This window comes from Artibeus jamaicensis, unplaced genomic scaffold, assembly GCF_021234435.1.
Source record: "Artibeus jamaicensis isolate MK-2021 breed Jamaican fruit bat unplaced genomic scaffold, CSHL_Jam_final contig_426, whole genome shotgun sequence".
Lineage (NCBI taxonomy): Eukaryota > Metazoa > Chordata > Mammalia > Chiroptera > Phyllostomidae > Artibeus > Artibeus jamaicensis.
Window position 1 is genome coordinate 2,926,786 of NW_026521826.1, and position 6,000 is coordinate 2,932,785.

The following is a 6,000-nucleotide window of genomic DNA, read 5'->3' on the forward strand; positions in this document are numbered from 1 at the left end:
GAAGTTTGATTTTTCTGGCAGTTCTGGTTGTTTTTAGATTGGTTGTTATCCTTCTTTTTGTTGTGAGAGGAAGTGAAGCTTATCTCCCTACACCTCCATCTTGGCTGGACAGAAGTATACTCTAATTCAAGATGAAATTTCAAGTGCATTCTTTTACAATGAAGTATAACTTTTTATATTTTTCAACCAATATATTGGATTGTATAACACCTATAGTCATGCTTTATGCTATAACTTGCTTTTTGTTTTTCTGAAACTATTTATTATTTGGGAGAAATGATCTTGTGCGAGTATATTTCAGAGATCAAGCCTGACTCCAGAATTTTCATAATATATTTCAGGAGGAAACTGAAGAACATCATATATTTCTAAAGAGAATAACATGATAGACTACATGTTTAACTACATTCAATTCCTTAGAAAAACGATTGAAAGCCATACCTACTCATGGGAGAATATTCAGAGAGCGTGATAAAATGAACTGCTCTCTAAATGTTAAGAAATTCAAAGCCTGAAGGGCATGGCTCTCCCACTCTCCGCTGTCCCCCGGCACCCACCATGGACGACCCTAAAGCCAGTGATGTTTGAGGATTACTGTGAGACATTTAGCGTTTTTAAACACAAATTTAAGTCAGAGCTTTTAGGAAGTGTGGGCATTTAAGAAAACTCCTTCCTTTATATGTATGTGTATGTCTGTAACTCTTTCAATGGCGTGACATTAAAAGAAGTTAGCTTTTTGATATTCACATTGCTTTAAGAGGTAATCCTTTTGGATGACGTCACCTAACTGTCCATATTTAGTTGGTACATTGGTTTTACTTATTCTTTCAACATCTGACTGCATACCATTATCCCAACCTTGGGCATGTTTGGCACTTAGGAGAACAGTCATTGGGACTATAAGACTCAAGTTAATTGCACTACCCCGCCCCCCCCAGCCACAACTTAGTGTTAAGTTTAACAGTGAGTTAAGTTTAACAATTTTGGATCAAGTGGTCCGCACCCCATTATTTCATATGCAGTCCTTTCTTGTTTTCACTCTTTTTCTTCATTCAAATCAGCATATGGTCGCCCTGCCAGTCTCTGCCCCTGGCCTTTTCCCTTTTTCTTTCTCTCTCTTTGGATAACATAAAAACATATGATGGCAAATGTCATTCTACTTCTTGGAGATTCTTCAGGAACCAGATGCCTCTGGAGGGCAAATGCAGTATAATAGGTAGTGAAGGTCAAGTTGACTATGTGAAACTCAGGCTTTTGTTTGGCTGTCCTATGGGTTCTTCTACTGAGGCCCAGAGCTTTTGACTACTGCAGCTGTTAGCAGAGGAAGAACAGGCTGATACTTAAAAGTCCTGCTGCTTTTAACATAGATCAGTCTGAAGGAAGGGACAAAATGAGACTATGTGGTTTTCAGGGGAGCTGAATATCCAGTTCCCTTCCAAACTTCTGGTGAGCCTCCTTCATTCTTAGACCAGTATGAGTAAGAACACCTTGCAGCTGAGCACAGGCAGAAGTGCTGGCTCCTACCTGCCTCCTGCCTGAGCATTCACAGTTCCTAACCAGGCCTTGGCTCTGACTTGACACATTGAATCTGGACTGTTCAGTCAAGTTCATTTACTTCCTGGCTCTAAACTGCCTGCATCTCAGCTTACCCTTGTCTGGCACCTTACCTCTGGCTTTGATCCTGGATTTCACAATGTGATACTACTTCCTTCATGCTGATCTTCTAGCCTAGATTTATTCTCCCTGCCGTTCTGGACTCCCAGCCTTGGTTTCAGACAGGACGGGCCTGAAAATCATCACCAGGTCCTTGGTGAGCACATGGGTCCTTGGTTCTCTGTGCAATTGGCCATTGGACACAACCATACAGATGCATTTTGGCTCTTAGGCTCCAGTCTCTTCAGGTCTTTCAGGCAAGTCACCCCACAAGTGGCTGCAGTTGGTCACAGGCTGTGCAAGGTCTCAAATGAACCCTTGGTGGTCTCAACCCACCTTGGTGGTGATTTGGAGGACCAGCATTATTAGCAGAAGCCTCATCAGATAGAAAGCGTCATGGAGACAGTAGAATGCCTACCGAGAGTCCGGCGATGTTGCTGTGAAGGCCTTCTTTCGTTTTCCAGATTGGAGTCAGGAGTTGTAAACAATAGTTGTCCCTGCTGGTGGTGCCCCCTTAGCCTGCACTGGCCCCTTCCCACTGCTGGCATCGTGACTTTCCATCTTTGGGTTCCATCAGAGGGAGCATACTATCTCACCCCACCCCCAAGTGTCTAGAGTTTCATAAGACTTTTATTTCAACCTGGCTTTACAAGATAATGCTCCACAGCCCCAGGGTGTCCCCAGGCTCCATTTCCACCCCCACCTCACAGGATAAGCAGGAGAAGGTCTAACCTGACTGTCTCTCTGAGTCCTTCTGTTCCCCACTATGGCTAGGAATCGCAGGACCCTGGACTCGCCAGCCCCACCCCATCACACTGAAGGGGCGTTCGGATGTGGAGCTGGAGAAGGCTTCAACATTGCCTAGAAGCTGGTTACTTCAGAATAGGTCTCTCGGCTCCCACAGATGCATTGAGGGAACTCTGTTCTCCACTCCTGCTGTTGGCAAGGTCTGCACTTGGAGTTCTCCCAGACAACCCCTTCTCTGGGGTGTCTGCCAGCCTCCAGGTGAGGTTCTCCCACGTCATGGATGAACCATTCTTGCTTTGATTTCCCCTTTTGACCCAGAGCAGGGGTCCACTCATTGGTCACATTTTTTTATTCTTAAGGTCATTTTTTTTCAGAGACCCATTGCTGTGTGGGTTCCCCTCGTCCACCGTGACTAACAGACCCCTCCGCCATTTCCTTAATTTAAGTGCTGCAGAGAAGGGGTTGGGTGTGAGTCGTCCAAATGGCAGTAAGCACCTTACATAGATGGGACTACTCCCCAGGAAGACAATTTTGGCAAACCAAAGGTCCTGATACAGGGTGCAGCCAGGGGGGGGCCAAAAAAGATTTGGAATGGTGTCCAGAATTCAAAGTGTATAGGAATATTGGAGAGACATATGAGATGTCCTCACCCCCTCCCCCCCCAGGGACCAATAGAGCAGGACCACTGAGAGCTGTTTTGCATAACAACAGCTTTGCAGCTAACCTCTGGAATGATTATTTAACATATCTATAACCTTTAACTGGTTTCATAGATATGTTAAATAGCTGTGGCCAAGTTTTGAGCCAGGGAGAAGGGAGTAGCTTGGACTCAGGATGTAACGAGGGGCTGCGCTCCTGAGTGAGAGTGCCTGTGCTCCTGAGTGAGAGTGCCTGTGCTCCTGAGTGAGAGTGCCTGTGTGGGAGCTTGGAAAAGATGGGCTCCGGGACATGAGGGGATAACTGCCCAGGTGAGGAGAGGGCCACGTGATTTGGGCAGAATGGAGACGTGGCAGCCACTGAAGGGAGAGCCCCGCGGTTTGGGGCAGAATGAGGGCTCCTGCAGTCATGTGGGAGAGAGCCACGCGGTTTCAGCAGAGTGAGGACCCCCTCTTGGTGAGGTGAAAGAGGGAGCCACGTGGTTTTGGCAGAGTGCAGACGCCCTCTTTCCCAGGTGAAAGGGGAAAACCACGCAGCTTTGCCAGAATGGAGATCCCTGCAGCCAGGTGAAGAAGAAAGCCACATGCTTTTGGTGGAGTGCGGACCCCTACAGCTTTGGTAGAAGAGACCCACGCGGCTTTGGGGTGCCCCCTTTGGCCGCGGGGCCTGAAAAGCAGGAGAGACTTTGACTAGAACTTGGTACAAAGAACTCTTGCCAGTGGACCATGAGAAGGTGCCACATGACTGGATTAACTCGAGAGATCCTGCCTACATGGTGACACAGCTGACAGTGCCAGCCGCCTGAAACACAGACGTGTGTTCTTTTCCTGATTTACGGTACCCGGAGTTGGGACAGTGGGAGAAGGGAGAGCTGTGTGGGTGTAGGTGTATACCCTAAAGGACTTTGATATTTTAGTGGAGGCAGTAGGCCTAAATAGCATTAAATAAACATTTTGTTTCCTTTTCACAAATCTCTGGCATTGAGAGATGTCTTTCCAATTGGCAGCGGACAGAAGAGCCCAGTAGATATTAGTATTCTGCTCTTGGGAGGGGCCCCTGTTGTATAGCAGTTTTGGGCATCCCTAGGGCCAAATATTGTATTGCCCCTCCCTCGGACCTCTTGTTCGGTAACAGTCTTACTAAACCTTTCTCCCAAGCCAGTGGCTGCTACCTGCCGTACATTTAGGCAATTTAAATAATTCCTCTACACATTTAAAAGGTCTCTACCTCTAATCATTGTAAGTAAGCAGGAAATACGAGTGGTAGCTTCTGCCTTTGTAAAAATTGGGGTGTAATGCCTTTCTTACTGCTGAAGGGGAGGGATGTCAGAGACTTATCTCCTGTATCCACAAACTGTATAATCATGGGTCTTATGTTCAATTCCTCTCTTTTTTACAAGGTAGAGAGTGTTCTCTGTGTCTGCCTGGGAGCAGAAGAAATTCTTTGTGTGGTAGGTAATTACAGATGAGAAAAGAAGGTTTACTCTCATCAAAATTTTCTAAATTACCTGTTGTACTGATAGCTCCAATCACACCTCGCTTTCTCTTCAAGTACCTGTGACAGTACAAGCTCTCAGGCAGCACACCCTGCAGGCTGCTACTGTGGCCTTCCTCCAAGTTGTAGTGCGTCAGGGGTGACTTCTGGGGGCTTGTGGGAGTCATCCACAGACATTCAATTTCAGTTCTCCTTGTACACCAAGTGACTGAGTCAAATGAAGCGTTCTTTAATCCTAGGCTTTAGGAAAATAAAAAGGCTGTTCATGAGGACGAGGACAAAGGAAAAGATAAGAATTGCAAATGAAAAACTCTAATTTCATAACCCTGGCTCTACAGGAGAAGGTTCTCAGAGGCTGGACATTTCTCTTCAGAAAAGATTTGGTGGGAAAAGCATCAATAATGGCAATGACATTTTTATGCCAGGACTTGGCTGCCTTTGGCTTCCACTCTCTGATACTTTTTTTTTGTTTTTGTTCTTATGGGAAGGGTTCCTTATTGAGAAGGGTCAAGTTTGGTCTCCACAGGTCATCTGAATAAGCAACACGTCACTGCAGCAACCCCTGCAGGGGCTCAGCCCTCTGGGTGAGATCTTCTGTCAGCTCTGGTTTTTCAGAGCATCCCCACTGGTCCTCCTTCCCCAAGGCAATTTCAGCACAGGAGCATGGCTTGTCTCTTACCATACCATTTACTTTTACATGGAGGTAACCATACTTACTAATGCCAGACCTCAGTGCATCTCTCTGTACCTCTGTGCTAACCACTCCGTACGATGGAACGTCTTGCAACCCTCCTACCTGAACCCGGGACCTCAGCATGGCCATACCAGTTTACAACATGCACAGCCCCAACACACAGGAAACCTTTTACTTTTCTTGGTTCCAATAAGATGAGATCATCACAAACAGAACTTGAGAATGATCCCTTACACTTGACGCTATGACTGCTTACATGAGTGAGCTTTGGGGACAAAACCCTGTCACATTTATCTCTGATTCCCAGGACTTTGTTTAGTGTTTTTGGCATAATTGGAACCTGAGAAATAACTATTCTAAATATCGAATGACACTGCTTGAACTAAAACAACACGCACTGTTATTAAGGATTCATTCTCTACTTCTTCAGCCTTTAAGGATGTAGATATACGCAAGAGAGGTCATTAGAAAAACTGGAAAGATAAAGGAGGACTAAATCTAACTCTTATTCAACAGGGAATTGTTATTTAGCAGAATTCACCCAGCTTCTCCAAATGAGGAAGGAAACAGGGATTAGTTAATGCAAATTCAAATTAAAAATAGCAACATAGATATGCATAGATTTTTTTTTCAGTGCTCACTCCTCCCCAGATATCTTGGGTGTTGAATGCTTAGGATAGATTATGCCAGAAAATCCATATGTAGGGCAAATAGCATGGGAAAAATTTCACCAGTTACATCAAGTTCCTGATGTA